The sequence below is a fragment of the Cydia strobilella genome, chromosome 1 (assembly GCF_947568885.1).
Source record: "Cydia strobilella chromosome 1, ilCydStro3.1, whole genome shotgun sequence".
Classification (NCBI taxonomy): Eukaryota; Metazoa; Arthropoda; class Insecta; order Lepidoptera; family Tortricidae; genus Cydia; species Cydia strobilella.
In genome coordinates this window covers 22,186,023-22,204,013 of record NC_086041.1, presented here as the reverse complement: position 1 = coordinate 22,204,013, position 17,991 = coordinate 22,186,023, and the positions used below count along the sequence as shown (strand labels likewise).

Below are 17,991 nucleotides of genomic sequence, written 5' to 3'. Positions count from 1 at the left end.
GCATTATGTATTATTTATCGTGTGACGCACTGTTTCTCATTAGCGAGATGTATACGGGAGGTAGGGGAGAATTGGGCACTTTTTTACTTAAGTCGTAATAAAAACGTAACATTTTAGCATAATCCACTTTTTATTGCATATATCAGTAGTACATCTATTTGGCTTCAATTAGTACTAAGAACACTTAAACGGATCTATAAGCAGTCCTAAAATTGCAACAGATTTTTAAAACCATGTCAAAAGTGTCCAAATCGCTCTGTGTTCGGGTGATTTGGGCACTGTGTTAAATGCGTCTTTTTTATATTAAATTACTTGAATATAATATATAAATATATAACTATAAAATTTGCAATGAAATCGACCAGCAATTAACTGTTTTAAACTATAAGTACGGAAAAAAATTGATACTAAAGATTTAGTACTCAATACTCAGTCATCTTTTTTAAGTAATAAAATGAATCTAAGATTCGATGTTAGCGATATAGGCTTATCTAAAGTATACTAATATCTTTCCCGTTAGCTCCATAATATCTTTTGGGTTTGACAATTTTGTTTAAATCTGTCAATGAGATACCTTGATATCTTTAAGCTCGGAAAACGTAATTACGTATCTTACTCATACGCATGAATTCATTAGTAGCCATGTTTAATAGTGACGAACTTCTTCAATTTGGCCAACAAAGTGATAGACAGACGATTGCCGATTTTCACCAATTGCCAAAACAAACAGAAGGAGCGGGAGCATTGGACATGCCCAAACCTCTCTCTATAATTAGTGCTCAATGCTCCGCCACATGCTCACTTCACTAATAAATTCAAGTATGATTTTTGCAGTCAAATGAATTACCTTAATTTATACGTTAAAATAGACTTTCGGAAACAGTTAACTAGATATAAATACAGAAACTTACGTTTTTTTTACAGATCATGTTGTTATTTTCTTCGAAATCAAATCAAAATACTTCATTTTGCACCCACGAAACCGTCGACACCATGTGACACTGACCACTAAACAATATCACAAATGAGATTAGCCTGAAGCTTTAATGCCAGTAACTAGTCTTAACTTTATGTATCTAGTAGTATACAACAATTTTATGTATCTTCTACACGTCCCGATTTACAAGGTGGTGCCCGAACCTCCCGACTGCCCAATGTTCCCCTACCCTATACCCTATAAACCTCCCCTACCATGAGAGTGTTTCGGTTTTACTTCTTTAATTTACCTGATTTGAGCTTCAATGCAATATACACATCAATGACAAATACAAAATGCAAATATTTTATTACAAGATAGAGAAAACTGAAAACGATGAATTGATTTTGTATCAAGCAGAAATGTCTGCGAACGATGCTATTAAGCTTAGAAATAAATTAAAAGTGGAAAAATTCACTGTCTTGGGTGGGACTTGAACCCACGACCACTTGATCACTAGTACAGTGCTCTACCATCTGAGCCACCAAGACCGTACCCAATGCATCGAATATTTCCACCATATACACATTAGCCACCCAAGACAGTGAATTTATCCACTTTTAATTTATTTCTAAGCTTAAGGACTAATTGGACATTGAATTCCTATTATAGGTAGGTAAGACTACTATACAGTAATGCCCAGTATAATATTCTGGCACTTGTGTTGCGATGTGAGCCAACATCAGCAAATGCCTCGCTTCGAATGCAAACACAATCGACAAACAAACTGATACTGAATTGGTATTGTAAGAGTGCGCTCTGTGCGGTCATCGCATAGGAGCTTAATACAGGGTTTTAATTTTACAAAGGCTTTTAGATGGCAATTATTTACCCTTCAACAGGCCTGACACATTTTTTACTTTTGATTACTGATTCGGGTAGATAATAGCGTTAAAAGAAAAGTAATTTCTTGTTTTTTTTTGTATTATCATTAATTCAATAAAAAACTGATGATTTTTTATGCCCATTGCCCGTTACCAATGGTGCTACGTTGTACATCTATGGCCACTGCCTTCTTAGCCATACAGAGTAGTTTTAAGGGTAAGTCACGTGCTGCACGTCACATTTACACTAGCGCCACAAAATGCACTAACTGCCAGCACTTGCTTGGCTCGCGTGGATGTCGTGGCTCGTAAAATTGAATAAATATTTAATTTAAGAACCAAAGGAAATTATATTACTTTTTGTACTATGAGGGTTCATTCATAGCCTTAAATGTCACATAAACTCCCTGCAGGGCAGTGGCCACTTAGAAACCACTTGAATGTGCCCCAAACGGGCAGAGGGTTCATACACACCACAAACTGTTAGAGCTAATATTTTATCAGAATACAACAACTAAGGCAAATTATGACTTATTTAACATATATTATCTAATAATCTACCAAACAAATACAACACAAAATACTTACACTATTTTTTTTCGGCTTAGCGAACTTTTACAGCGGGAGAAATGTACAAAAACTGCCATTTGTTGTCGATTTGAACTTGACAACTAAAATGACACACACATGATTGAGAACACACAGAGAAATTTATTTTGACACCTCTCATTTTTTTGTTCCGAAATCACCCACTTAATAGATTACGACAGTGACATTTTGCGGTCGTTGTATTGTTGTATTTATTTAATCTGCTCGTCAAAAAAAATACTTGTTATGTGGTGTGGTTGGTGGTGTAAAATTATTGAATATTGTTATGTGGCTCCATTTTTTCATGAAAATTGTCTTAGGTAATACTTTCTAATAGGTACCCTTAAATACATCGTGTTCTGAAATGGGTATAAAATGAATGATTGATTTGATGTAATAAGTCTATATGTTTGTTGCTCAATAACGCAAAAATGCCTAAATATTGAAGTAAAATTGGGCACGCAGATATTTTAAGACTTGGAATAACCTAATGGAATGTAATGTAATGTAATGTATGTATGTGTTCAATTAGTTTGTAAGCATTATCGTGTACTTTTATTATGTACCTATGTTACAACTTCTTGAATAAACGTCTTTTATTATTATTATTATTTGTATCTCCTTGGATATCACGGGCCTATGCATCCCGGTCTTTTGATAGGCTTGCGTGGGGATATAGATCCAACACGTAGAGGCCCCTTGGAGAGCTTTAATGTCATGTAGAACGCCTGCTGGAACCCGTTCAGTTTGGGTGGACAATGAGACTGGGCTATTGTAAAGAAGTCCGGACACCTGCCATAACAATGTTAAAACACGTTATCGAGGCAGGTGGTGACTTGCCGCTGACTAGATGGGCCCCTGAAACTGCCGTCGTGAAGACGACCAGGAGCAACACCGGTGTGAGCGGCTCAGGGGTGTCGAAAGGTGTGCGCCGCTTTCTACCCAGTGACTGTTAAAAGCCACTGTGCCAACTCGCGTCTTATGCATCTTTCACTTCCACCCCTGGAGCATATAGCTCTTACGACTCCCCTCTGGACGGCCAATGAAGGCAAGCCAGAGCTGAGAGTCCTGCGGGTCCCCTTGGGGTCTACTCCGACCGACTAAGGCACGCCGGAGACGGAGACCCCGACCGACTCTCTGGAGCGCTCGGGTCCGTAGGGTCGTCACTCCCCACCAGCTCGCCACAAGCTGCCCTGCTGTACTCATTATTATTATTATTAATGTGATATCCCGAAAATCATCCCATTTTAAAATAGAGGACGGAAGTTTGTAAGTAAGGGAGCGCTATTCGGTACAGAAGTCACAATCTTTCGCTAGTAGGAAATCAATATCATATTGTGAAACGGCACGATAACTAAGGGGTTTTTCGCGTGAAACCCAGTTTAGTTCCAATTAAACGTAAGTAGATACCTACTAGATTTTAATAGTCGGTTTTTTATTACAGTATAATTATATGCTTGTTTCCTAAAACATTTAACCCCAAGCCAACAAAACTGTATTGTATACCTAGTACACAGTAGTGATGTAAAGGCACTATTTATTAATATGTGGTAAAGGTCTGCGCCGTCGGCGCCGGCGCCTGAGAGCACGGTTGCCATTCAAACGGCGGCCATATTTGGCCGGCCTCCTGGCAGATGCCAAATGTCCAGGGTTCTTATCTACTCGGAAGGTGAAAAGTTCAGTGGTCGAAGAGCTAACGCTGCAATTTATGGATGCAAAGCTTGGGGTGCTGTACTTATTTATTGTTTTTTCTAGAGCACATGAATCTCATGATCATTCTTTCGTCCAACAAAATTTAAAACGCTATAATAATGAGGTTTGCTTGCTATATTTATTGAAACGCGTTTCCTATGTTATGTTTATAATGTGTAGAACGGAAGTGCTTTTGTGATGCATAATCTCTATTAAAACTTAATTTTTTGGTTAACTATAGGTAGCATACATAAATGTTAAATCATTTTACGGTTTAGACTCACTTGTTTTAGTCACTCGCGCGACATGTACGCAATACACGGTCGTCGTGAACGCTGCTCGCACTATTAGTGCTTGAGAAAGGAGACCTAGGCTCTCCGAAACATGTCGTGCGAGTGACTAAAACAAGTGAGTCTAAACCGTAAAATGATTTAATGTTAGTATGTCTCACAACAGTTTAAATTCAATTATACATAAATATATTGTAATACATTTATGTAACATGTGTATTTACATATTATGTAAATATAAATTAATTAACAAATAAGATTTCACCTACTATATAGCTTACTTAATATCACTAGAATTAAAATCATCTTTTTTAGGGTTCCGTACCCAAAGGGTAAAAACGGGACCCTATTACTAAGACTCCTCTGTCCGTCTGTCTGTCTGTCTGTCACCAGGCTGTATCTCATGAGCCGTGGTAGCTAGACAGTTGAAATTTTCACAGATGATATATTTTTAGATATTATATTTTTCCGGTGCCGCTATAACAACAAATAGTAAAAAGTTCTTTCATTTCCGAGCTTAAAAGAAAACAAAAAAAAAACAAAATAATAGTTTATATGTAAAATTATGAAAAAAATGGTATAAGCATTTAGCTATAAACTAAAATAGACAGGTACAGGAGGGCTTGGTCACTTTTTCCTTAGTATTGTGACATTTATTATTACACACTTATTTTTTATTTATTCTTTATTTTTGACAGTTTATAACTAACACTTTGATTTGATATCTCGTTGTATTAAGAGTTTAGTTTTCTCATAACGGTAAACTTTGGTTGAAACATGTTGGGAACTTAGGATTAGGACATTTAGGACTACATACTACATATATGCCACCGGTACCCAACGGTGTCTAAATAAAGAGTAAACAGAACTGACGGACAAATTGATCGAATGAATTCCCACGCTCATGCCACTGAATGTTTATTTGCGAAGTACTTATTCAGATGTTTCATGTTCGTTATAGTTCAAGAGAATTAACAAAATTAGGGGAAAAAATTCGTGTAGTTTTGTAAATTGGTGCAGACCTTGTAGTGTCTAAATGAATATTATGTACTAAATAAAAGTCTTCGATAATGGGGGGGGGGGGGGTGCTGAGGGTGTAGGGGGGGGGGGGGTTTGTAGGTACCAATTTTCAGATTTTTGCTCATGTCTCGAATATCTGTACGAATAGTATTATAATTACTTCGGGTACAAGTTTCTACAAAAAAAATCCTACAAATTTGGCCATATTTATTTTTATTCTTCGATCAATACTTTAGGAGCTACAGGTGTTTAAGTATTTTTGGGGACTTAACTTTATCTTGACATTCGGTATCGTTTTCGTATAAATCAGGGATGTCGAATTCATTTATGGTATCACATTGATAGGTACCGTTCCCAAGAAAACACATTTTTTTTATAAAATAAAATAAAATAATATAATTCACGCTTCACGCTTAACCGCTGAACCGATTTAGTTGAAATTTTGTATAGTTAGAATCCCAGGGAAAGAACTTTGTTTTTTCTATATTTAAATAAAATTTGAAGAACTTTATTCCTTAAGTCGCCTATTTTTTATGCCTTTGTTAACTTAAACATCCTGTATCTCCCAAAGTATTGATCGTAGAGTAAAAGTAAATATTACCAATTTTGTATAAAACTTTATGTAGAGACTTTAATCAGAAGTAAATGCTACTATTTCAATAGTAACCGATATTCGAGATATGAGCAAAAATTTGAAAAACGGGGCCCTTCAACCCTCCTCTATGTTCTAAGCACACCCCCCAGTCTCAAGGACTTTTAGTGTGTTCATGCGGACACGACAAGGTATATTGTACCCATTTACAAAACTACACGAATTATTTCCCCTGATTGCCCATATTCGGCTTAATTTGACGTGGCTATTATGATAAAATAAAAAACTTTTTTCTCAAACATGCAATGAAATGTTGTCATTACGTGCGTTATTATTACAGGCTTCAAAGTATTACGTTTCGGGCGGAGCAACCCTAGAGAACTGTAAAAGGCCTAGGCCGGGAAGTATTTTTATTTCAATGTAAACACGGCGTCTGTGTTCATGACATGAACAACTGTTTTTTTTTTTCATTTTTATAGGGCTGTATCTCCATAACCGTGCGTCGTAGCGCAAAAATGATAAAATTTTCGTTTCCCTTTAAAAATACCCTAAGTATTATGTAAAAAAAACACAAAAAATAAAAAAGATCTTTATAGTGCTGTATCTCCTAAACCGTGCGTCGTAGCGCAAAAATAATCAAATTTTCGTTCCCGTTTAATACCCCACGCACTGAATAACCTATCACATTAGGACATGAAACAATCATCATCATCATCATATTTGTATTATTATTTCATTGCATAGTTACTTGAAAAAAGCACTATATACATACCTAGGCGTGAAAAGGGGTTGCCGGCCTCATAACTATCCGGACTCATCTATTCTATTCAGCCGGCAACCTCTTACTTCACGGCCTCTGTAGTAATGTACCTACTATTTCTTATCAATGTTAATTTTAAATTCATTAGCCGAAAGTACGATTTCCCACGCCAACGCACTAAAATATTAAAATTGCAGACGGTTAATGGATTCCTGTCTATGTCACTCCTGTCACAACGTCCAGCTTTCCGGCTTCGAGAGTTCCTTTATTATTTCACTTGCGCAATGTAAACGCAACCTTATTTTGATTAGTAAAGAGATAGTGGTTCTCTGGTCACTTTGGTGTTTACATAGAGTGCCAACGCGTCTCCTGAATATGGCTGTGGGCTTCGTCGCGCATTAGTGCTCTGCCTACACAGGATTGCATTGTTCTTAGTTTCATGTTAGTGTGAACGTCAGACTTAGGCAGATATACAGGTTGATCAATTCATATGGGTCAATAGGGAGAAGTCAGAAACTATGAGAGATAGTGACATCTGCTGTTAGGAACCATGGCTTCGAGTTTAGATTTAATAATAATGGCATTCACTTTTTTTTTTTTCAAAGCGCTGGTGGCCTTTAGCGGTAAGGGCGTGCGACTTGCAATCCACCTCCAGGACCTCCAGGTCTTGGGGGTCCAGGTTGGGACCTCCAGGTCGCGGGTTCAAATCCCGGCTTCGTACCAATGAGTTTTTCGAAACTTATGTACGAAATATCTTTGATATTTACCAGTCGCTTTTCGGTGAAGGAAAACATCGTGAGGAAACCGGACTAATCCCAATAAGGCCTAGTTTCCCCTCTGGGTTGGAATGTCAGATGACAGTCGCTTTCGTAAGGCCCACGTCAATTCTTGGGATTGGTTGCCAAGCGGACTCCAGACTCCCATGAGCAGAGCCAAAATGCCGGGACAACGCGAGGAAGACGATGGTGTGCAATGTTTTCTAACTTTTTTATTCAGATTTCAGGATCAATTATACAAACAAATACTGCACGCGATTACTAACGAATATTGACCAGGTTCGATTCCCGGTTATGTATGGGAGTGTAAAATAAGTTTGAATGTCATTATTATTAAATCTAAAATCGACGCCATGGTTCCTAAGAACAGATTTCGGACAGACAGAACAGACTTCTCCATACTGACCCATTTGGATTGATCATCCTGTATATTGGTTAGATGTCTTCTCTGAATTCAATGTTATATCTAGATTTTGATTGATTAATCGATTTCTATCTCAAATATATTTTTATTGGTTAGTTAACAGTATCATGATTAGGGTACCTAGTACCTACCCATGTTTTATCCCCAGAAAATGTTGTAATGAATCAACTCTTAAGTGAATTTATTAGGTAGGTACCATTAACATACATTTCTTCAGTAACTGAGACTAAGCTAAAATAAGGAAGGTAGTACGTAGCTTCTATTTATTTCTCCTTTTATTACAAGATAAAACATAAAAGTATCATAGGCTTATTTAAGGATTTAGTACACAAAACAATCCCTAAAAGTGTATTTTGGTATTTCAGAGATCAGGCAGAAATTTTAGACACCCTCAGAAATTGAAATTAAAGCCCATAATTAAAAACGGGAGTAATTAACGCTTTTTCACGTTGCTACTGGGCAATTACATAAAACAAAACACCCGGAAACTTTTATTACCGTTAAGCTCGTTTAAGCTTCACGGCAGGTCTCTATGGTTGAGAGTATGTATTTTATTATCTGGTAATAAGAGTTAAAATCGATTGGTTTTATTGGCAGGTCGGATTGACGCGTGAGTTTGGATTGCGTGAACGCAACAAAGATGGAACCCGCGGCGGAACGACCTCTGGGAACCGATCCCGTGCAATAAGGAAATCGTTCCCGGACCGCACGAAAATCGCCTGTTCGTGAGTCTCGTTCGCTCTGCCGACACTTACACACATTGTGCTCAAAATGGCGTAAGGGGCATTGAATGCGATATTATTTTCTTATGTACTTACAGTTTTGTTATTATAATAAGTATGTGCAGCATACAAAGTAACGTTGTTTGCTGCTTATTAAAGTGTAACTTAGGTTTTTTTAACGTAACTGCTATAGTTGGTAGAGTGTTAATGATTATAATTCAGTTGGTAATTGGTATTAGTGAGAACCTACACCCCACAACTGCGCGATGTCGGGTGTTATCATGTACATAATTAGATTGTTATACCTACTCTAATACAGGAATTTGCAGTTTATTTGGGTTCTGTAATAAATAACCTCCCCAAAAGAAAACACATACTTTTGCTATATCTGTCTGTGATTCTTAGTAAGTAAGTACTAGAAAACTGAAATTTGCATAAATATTAATGACCTAAATAGCCCAATGAAATGCTACATTTCATCTTGCTTTAAATAAGGGTCGACTGGCAGCTGACAGTTACGGAGTCCAAAATTGTGTTCCAAGCATTTCCCTCTATGCCTTCTTATTGGCCTATTAGTACTACTTGCGATACTTATATGTACAGTATCTCGTACGCAATACTTATTGGGCATTTAGTCAGAGCAGCTATGCTTACGTGCTTATTAGTAATAATAAACTAAGAATACAAGTAGGTTGTACGGGATAATACCTACTCGGGCTACTCGTAAATCTAAAAATCAAAATTCAAGGTATGTCAGAACGCTGTGTAGGTACTTATAATTCAATAAAACAATTAATTATTGACAGGCGTAATAACAATGAAAGCTGTAACTGTAACAAGAGCTAAAAACGAAAGCCTTATATATATTTATAACCTCGAAATATTTTACTTTACTACGTCATATAGACGTTTACAACATTATTATACGATTTTCGCAGTACAGTTCAACAAATCCATGTCTCAGGTAGGAAGTGGTAATTTTGTAACTTCCTAATAGGAAAAAAATAATGGTACCTACCCTTAGATTCTTTACATTTTATAAAAAAAAATGTACTGCAACAATATACATAAACGCAATATTTCACCGACAAAATCGCAATTTTCTTGTTCTCCATACATCGAAACGGCTTCTAGATGTATTGTCATTTTGTTAGGAGCGTTTCGTCAGTAAATTGCGGGTACCAGACCTTGACCATCATTTGTGACTTTTGTATTGTTTAAGATAATGGGTCCCCCATACAGACATTTGATCGATTCCATTAATAGATATTTGTCAAATACCCGTAGTAGTACGCGGATGAGGTTGCGGGCGGAGGATAGCCATTAATATTAACTCAAAACACTGTTCAAAATCGCAAAATAATGGAATTTGACTGACATTGTAATTAAACGTTGCTTTGGAACGATCCAAAGCAACGTCTCAATGTTAAATACAGGTATTAATACGATTAATACCTGTATTTAATTCAGTTGTTGTGGCTTTAACCAAAAAGTTGTTGGAAGGATATGTTCCTTGAGCATTCTGAATTACTTACAGCCTGTGCACTGTGACAATCACAACATAACGCCAATTAAAGTGTGCACCATCCAACCTGTACTAGTGACGAACCAACGGCGGGAGATTACGACGAAATCTTCGAAGGTATTCAAATTTGTCACTTACTTAAGTGAAGAGTGCGTGTAATTGAAGTAATAAATCAGGATAAGAACATTCGGTTTCCTAGTGTTTGACAACCTAATTCCAAAGGTTGATGGACCGTTGCTACCTCTAGACAAAAATATTAACGGTGGCAACAATAGGGCAGTGGCAATCACTGAGGCATTTACGTTATAAATGGAACGTTACGTTTACGCTATAAGCTAGATGGAAGCCGATTCCGATTCCGAGAACATCAACAGGTTTTGTTATATGACCTCAAAACGACTCGTAGTGCATTTTATAATTTAAAAAACTATAAAAGATAATCTAGTCCGTCAGATATCTCATATAACCTGTTATTCTTCTAAGCTAGCTTAGTTTAAAATTTAGTTGTTTTGAAGTAAGGTTACTAATTTAATTTTAAACGGCTTTATTGCTTACGGACTAAATAACTATGATCATAAGTTGTATGAACGCGAACACGTTTGAAATACCCTTTCGCGTATACGCCGCGTCAAGTTTCGATGTGGTCGGTCCTTAATCAGGTATAGTGCTCGAATAGACCTCCTCGTCATCTGAGCGAGCCTGTCTCCATTCATTTGTCAAACTGGACGGGTAGGAAAGCGAGAGTGCCAGTAATCGCAATTACGGCACCATTAGCGCTGCGAGCTCTGCTAGCGGATTGTGCTTACATAATTATTGTCATCCTTTTTGTATCGGCGGCACTTTGAATAATATCTTTAACATAAAAAAAGTCTACACCGTATGCTTACACTACAGAGGATTGTATTGTAATTATTTAGATTAGCCTAGCTAGGCGAGATGTGTACATGTGAAACTATTTTTGGCAGGTAAGTAAAATTTGGTGGTATTGACAAGTAAGTATTGTGTTTATCAGTCAATCTGTGGTATCTACCTATGACCTATTGTAAATATCGTGTCAATATGAAGTTGGTGTAAAATTGCAAATTGTAAAATGCGTTAAAAAATAGAGTATTTTTTTACCGCATTTTAAGTCCATACGTGATTTAAATAAAGTGCATCGAGAGAAAAACATCTCTAATTTTAATTATTTATTTTCAAACTTTATTGTACATCAAAATAAAAGTACAAAAGGCGGACTTAATGCCTCATGGCATTCTCTACCAGTCAACCATAGGGCCAAACAGAAAAATGTCAAGGTGGGTGTAGTGAGAAGCGTTAAAACCAATGAAGTAATACAGAATACTATATCTTATATTTCGTATTATATATACATATAAGTATACAGATATGAAGTACCTATGCATGTCCTATGGGGTAACTAATATAATAATTCCTACTAGACTTGTTCTAGTAGGTGCTTATGAAGTAAGCGTTTGAAAGTTATCTTGCTTGGGCTTGTCTTATCTTCAGAGGGAGCGCATTCCAGAGACGTATAGCCTGGACGGCGAAGCAAGGTAATTGAAAACCACTATGGTCAGGAAGAACTGAAAGCTTAAGAGAGCGGGAGGAAAGCAGTTCACAGCCCAGGCGAGGAGTCACAAAATTAAATTTACACTTGAGATAACCTAGAGCAAATGGCTCAAACAGGATAGAAAACAACAAACAAAGTACTCTGAGTCCTTCTTTGACGAATTGGGAGCTAATTTTACTGGCGACGGTAGAAAGAGAGGTTACGAGGTAATGATCGTACTTGCGCAGACCGAAAATGAACCGCAAACTATTATTGATTAATCGATCAACTATATTCAAAATTTTTGAGAGATATTCTTAGTGGCAGAATTAGTAATTTAATAATTAAGGTAATTTTGCATATTTCGGACTGAAATAATGTCATTATCATTGTATATTTTAAAGTCATGCTCGTATTGTTTTATATTTAATGAGCTCGGTCCTATCCAAAATATTAGTTTTGTAATACTTGTGTCCAACACAGCTGACATTAGCCTTGTTTCAGGTTAATGTAAGTATTTTTTGTTTGTCCTAGTTTCCAATTTAGGCCGTTTCCAGTCATTATGTATGACTTTGACATACCTACATTCCGAAAATTAATTAATAATTGATAGACATCGAATTCTACATAATAATAATAATAAAGCCATTAATTCCCACAAAAACATAAAATTTAGGCAAACAATTAGAACCAGAAGAAAATTAACAAGAGAAATTTTATAAAATTGATTATCATCAAATACCTAAAGCTACTTAATCATAACTTACTCAATAGGTATCTACTTATATTATATCTTGCAATTTTTTTTAATATTATTGATTCCTTTTTTTTACAATCTAAGTACAAATTAATAATTACACATTTAAAACAATTTAATGATTAAACATTTTGTATAGGTACTTTTGCATAGTTTTACTTTGAGTATTATCAATTACTTTAGGTTATAATTTAATCAAGTATCTTTAATTTCATTTTGCTTTTAATTTATTCGTGTAAATAAACATAGTTGTTAAGTTTTGAAATAAATTATTATAGTTATGTATTTCATTATATAAGCATATTAAAATTTACATTAAATTATGTTATCTACTTACTAAGAATGAATATTAGTATTATTATTTAATTAGGACATCAAGAATTTCAATAGGAATATAAAGTTAAAATTGCAAAATAATTAAAATAAATTATAACAAATAAGTACTAATTCTTTTAAAACGTAAAATATTAAAATAAAATTAACCAAAGTTTTTGGGGACCCAATTCTAGGTAAAGGCCTCCTCCATGCATGACCACGATTTCGATGCAGGTTTTGTCCATATTCATATTTAAACCGCATTTTCTACTCTCTATGTCTAGCGTTTGTAGCATGTATTCTAAGTGACTGTGGTTATCGCTAATGAGTACGATATCATCGGCGAATCGCAAATGGTTGAGCAGTTCGCCGTTGATATTTATGCCAATTTTTTCCCAATCTAAATTGCGAAATATAGTTTCGAGGAGAGCGGTAAATAAGTTTTGGGATATCGGGATCGGGTCACCTTGTCGAACTCCACGTTGTATTTTGAAAGACCTTCCTTCTCTCTCTAGTTTTATTTTAGCTCGCCCTCTTCTATATATCTCTTCTAATATATTTATGTATTTAGATGGTACTCCCTGTTGTTGTAGAGTTTTCCAAAGAGCTGCGTGTGAAATAGAGTCAAAAGCTATCGAATTCTACATACGCAACCCCAACACTAGATAGTTATTAAGTTCTTTTGAGTAACCCTCGAGTCAGGAAATTGTTTTGTAGCATTTTTTTACAATCTTATGCCATGCCATAGTAAGCGAATCAAATGAAAGCCCTCACTCCGTCTCTGCCGGCGATAAGCTAGTTTCCCAGTGGCGAGCTGATGACGTAGTGGCTGTCGTGAGAGTTTCCAAGCACAAAAATCGACAATTTCAATTTATTTTTGATTCATCTCGACGAACAAGCTTGCGCATACGGCACTGAATAGCAGTCCAATCGATCTACCTTCAACTAACTTTTATAGATGTTAAAGAAATTCTAAAAAATATACCATAACTATTGACTGTCGATAATTAATATGCGTTCCATTTTACGATACATAAATGAATTGTATCTGAAATAGCAAATAAAACTAAACAAATATGGTTCCGAAACCTTTTAACTTGTACATGTGCAAGGAAGCTCTGAAGATCAGGTTTGCTCCATATCGTTAAATAGACATCAATTTAGTTTAAGCGAAAATTTTACAGTGAAGTTAGCAACGAAATTGTATTGGCTATAACCGATACCCGATGGAGTAATTCAATGCCACGCGCCAGTTAGCCTCATAATTATGCTGCTGGCCTAAATATATTGATTAGACTTAATGTTTTAGTAGGTCACAAGTTATATTTTAGTAGGAAAAAGTAAGAAATACGTAGTCTTAGTCAAATCTGTTCATAAAATTTAATTAATACACCATGTCATATTCAGTACACATTAAACGAAGGTCATTGATTTGCAACCCATATATACCTAGGTATATTCAGAAAAATATCCTGAAATCATCGGTTATGTTTTCTTCCTGGTTGTGGCATTTAAGGTTTAGTGTTTTCATATCAAAATTTACGTGAGTTACTAAGATGGTCGCGCTATTATAAGCTGTCATCGTGGCCGACACACTCTAAAAAGTATGTAAGTGCAATAGTGTCGCATGAAACGATAGATAGATCATAAGAGCGCAGTCATCACATATGTGCTAGATGTCATTACTTGTCCTAGTCCATAACTCTATACCGACTCTGAAAGCGGATATCTATCACTGCAATGGTCTCCCGTCGTAAGTGACTATTGACTATATAAGTATTATTTATACATTTTACATGCATGTGGAACTACAAAGAAATAATCGTTTATAATCATTTCGTCCGACGGTAAGACGGATCAACTCTTCCAGTCTTTTCTTATATAATATGTAGGATAAAAAGAAGTAATTGTGTACTTTTATGAAACCACGGTCCAAGTGAAACTTATTTTCGTATTAAAATCACGTTTTTAATCTTAACCTAATAAATAGCCTCTTTAATTATCTTATAAAAGCTCGCCCAAGCCCATGTAATTCAGCTACTCAACACGGAATGGCGCTGTTATTAACTACATATTATGATGACTATTTGCCGTTCACCATAGAATTTGACAGATAGTTTGACGTATTAACCTCACCGTATTTAAGGTTAATAAGGTCTACTGTCCTTAAAATGTTGTATGAAATTACAAGCAAATACCAGCCTTCGTGAATTAGGTATTGTAACCTTAGTCCGATAATGAAACTTATTTTAAAGACTATGAACTCTAAGTATACTAGAAATAAAGTAGAATTTTACTAATGCTGTGATTCTGTAATGCGACATGCTAGACAGACAAAAAAATTGAGGCGATAGAATAAAAGTATACCAATAAAAAAGAGGCTCCATCTTCTTAAATTAAAAAATGTTCTAAGAGCATTACAGTAGCCACATCGAGTGTGTTTCAGTAAGCTAATCATTTCGTTTAGGAGTTCTCTCCGGTTTTATTATGGGATTATTCAATTAACATTACACTTTAAATCCGTATGCATTCTAAAACACGACAAGAAATACCTTTGAATATATCCAAAGATACCTTCGCCAGATGGCAACAAAAACAAAATCCGCTTCACACTTTAAAGCAATTTAAATACCTTAATACCTACCTGAACTGTCACTCAAGTTAGAGCGATTAGCAGGGAGGCCGTGAACAAGTTTTTTGGAACCTACAATGTTAATTTGGAGCGGTTTGTTGTCTGACCGTCTGCTTTTATGTTGTTTCGTTTTCTTCTTCTACGAAATTCTTCGTTAAATCCTTACTACGGGATTGCTCCGGAATTCTAAAATAGTTATTTGTGCAACAAGAGAGGAAAGTTGGTTTTTCTTGCGAGTGTTGATTTTGAGTCCCGAGTAAGTGAAAGATTCTATAATTGAAGTTATAGAATCTAAGTTAGAATCTTGAGCGTAGCGAGGGACTCAAAAACACGAGATGTAAAATAACTTTGCTCTCGTGTGACACATATAATTGTTCACCTGAGTTGTGAAAACATATTAAAGGTTAAAATGTATTTAGAATTTGTAATAGACCCCGAAGTATGAAGTGGCAGTTCATGGCTGCTTTGTTTCACTCCCTGGCGTGCCGAAAGTAGGCTTGTTCGAGCTGCTGAGGTTAAAATAATTTTACCCGATGATCCGCTGCAGTTCTTCGTGGCAAAATTAATGTGGCACTTGTGGCAGTTGTCGGTCATATGTGATGATGGGGAGTCAAAGGTGCTTCGGTTTAGGATAAGTTAAAACTAAAAAACAAATACTAAATATGTGATATAACAAGTATAAAAAAGTGTTATGTGTATGTACGAAGAACGGTAGGTGATTCATTAATAAGTGATTTAATAATTTCTTTAAGAAAATGCTGATCTTATTGTTGATACTTTTTAGGGTTCCGTACCCAAAGGGTAAAAACGGGACCCTATTACTAAGACTCCGCTGTCCGTCTGTCACCAGGCTGTATCTCATGAACCGTGATAGCTAGACAGTTGAAATTTTCACAGATGGTGTATTTCTGTTGCCGCTATAACAACAAATACTAAAAAGTACGGAACCCTTGGTGCGCGAGTCCGACTCGCACTTGGCCAGTTTTTTTATACCTACACGGACCTACTAGTAAGTTTAGTAACCACAAGCAATTTAAAAAGTTAATCGTCGTTAGGTATTTCTACGTATAGCGGAAGCCGCTCGACCCGAATTTCAAAGGAATACCGCAAATCGATGTACAGGTTAGCCGTTTGGCACACGCATACTAGAGGTCAAAACAAATTTTTTGACCCGCAGTTCCTAAAAAAATTTCGCTGGGGAGGAGTGGTAAAACATATTTTTTCATCGATTTGCGGTATTTTTATACGAACGGGTAAAGGATGACTCACGTTAGACCGGGCCGTGTCCGGGCCGGAGCTTCCGGCGCTTACTTTTCTATGACATGACAGGTTATCACGTGGTGCTTTCCATAGAAAACGAAGCGCCGGAAGCTCCGGCCCGGACGCGGCCCGGTCTAACGTGAGTCATCCTTTAGACTAGTATACCTAAATGATATGAAAGCTAAAGCTGTATGATTATACAAGAATGTGTGAATAATAAAGATTAACGATTGTTTATTTTACTACCGTTAAATGCTATTGTGAGTAATCTTTGGTTACATTTTATTAATTCCTTGGGTTCCATTTTAAAGCAGTGACCGTTTTTTTCGACAGGAAGGCTTGTTAATTTACATGGGAGGGATCCGGCTCGGCATCACCAGAATTGTCCACACCACTCGGCTCTGACGGCCGTGACCGACCCTATTGTGGCCCGAATCGAACTCAAATTGGAATCAATCGAGCGCCAATGTCAAAAAACTCTATAAAAAGTGTGAGAGTCGTTCAGGCTTCACTGTTTGGGTGACAACAGTTGAACAAGTGTGCAAACGGCGATATAGTCCGACTGGTGGTTCTTGAACTTTGCTGTCATCCATGCTAATATTATAAATGCGAAAGTGTGTCTGTCTGTCTGTTACCTCTACACGCTTAAACCGCTGAACCGATTTAATTGAAATTTGGTATAGAGATAGATTGAGTCCCGGGGAAGGACATAGGTTAGTTTTTATCCTAGAATTCATCCTTTAAGGGGGTGAAAAGGGAGGGTGGAAGCTTGTATGGGGAATCGATACAAAGCAGATTGGATAAAAAATAAGCCACCCAAATTACTAACTCAACGCAGACGAAGTCGCGGGCAAAAGCTAGTACAATATAAGTACAATTCATAAGTGCTTGTTGCTACGCCTACATGAATAAAGTATATTTGAACTGTAGGTACCTACATTTAAGGTGATCGGACTATTTAAATTTGCCTTACTAGTATATCTCAGTGTGGCAATAAATGCAGCTCCATCTCCTACTCCATGCCATAGGTTAAATTAAGTAATCACGTAATCAGAATTGTGTATTTTCAAATTTAATCAATTAATTACTTACATATAAGCGCAACGACTTGCCTGCAAATACTTCCGCGTGGAAGTCATTTTAAAAGTTCAATCTATTTCCAATCCTTTCTTAGTGAAGTTTTACAACATTTGATTGATATCATGTACCTATGTCAAACAATAAACTTCTACCTTGAACGGTTTACTTAGCTGGCTGACATTACTTCATACTTTTTCTGTTACTACGTA

The 17,991-nt window shown here is 36.3% G+C and overlaps 1 non-coding gene across 1 annotated transcript; it reads right to left on the bottom strand.

The window, feature by feature from the left end:
• Positions 1-1,394: 1,394 nt before the first annotated feature.
• On the bottom strand, positions 1,395-1,467 carry Trnat-agu (transfer RNA threonine (anticodon AGU)). The gene has a single exon. It is a non-coding gene; the product is annotated as a tRNA-Thr (tRNA).
• Positions 1,468-17,991: the final 16,524 nt, after the last annotated feature.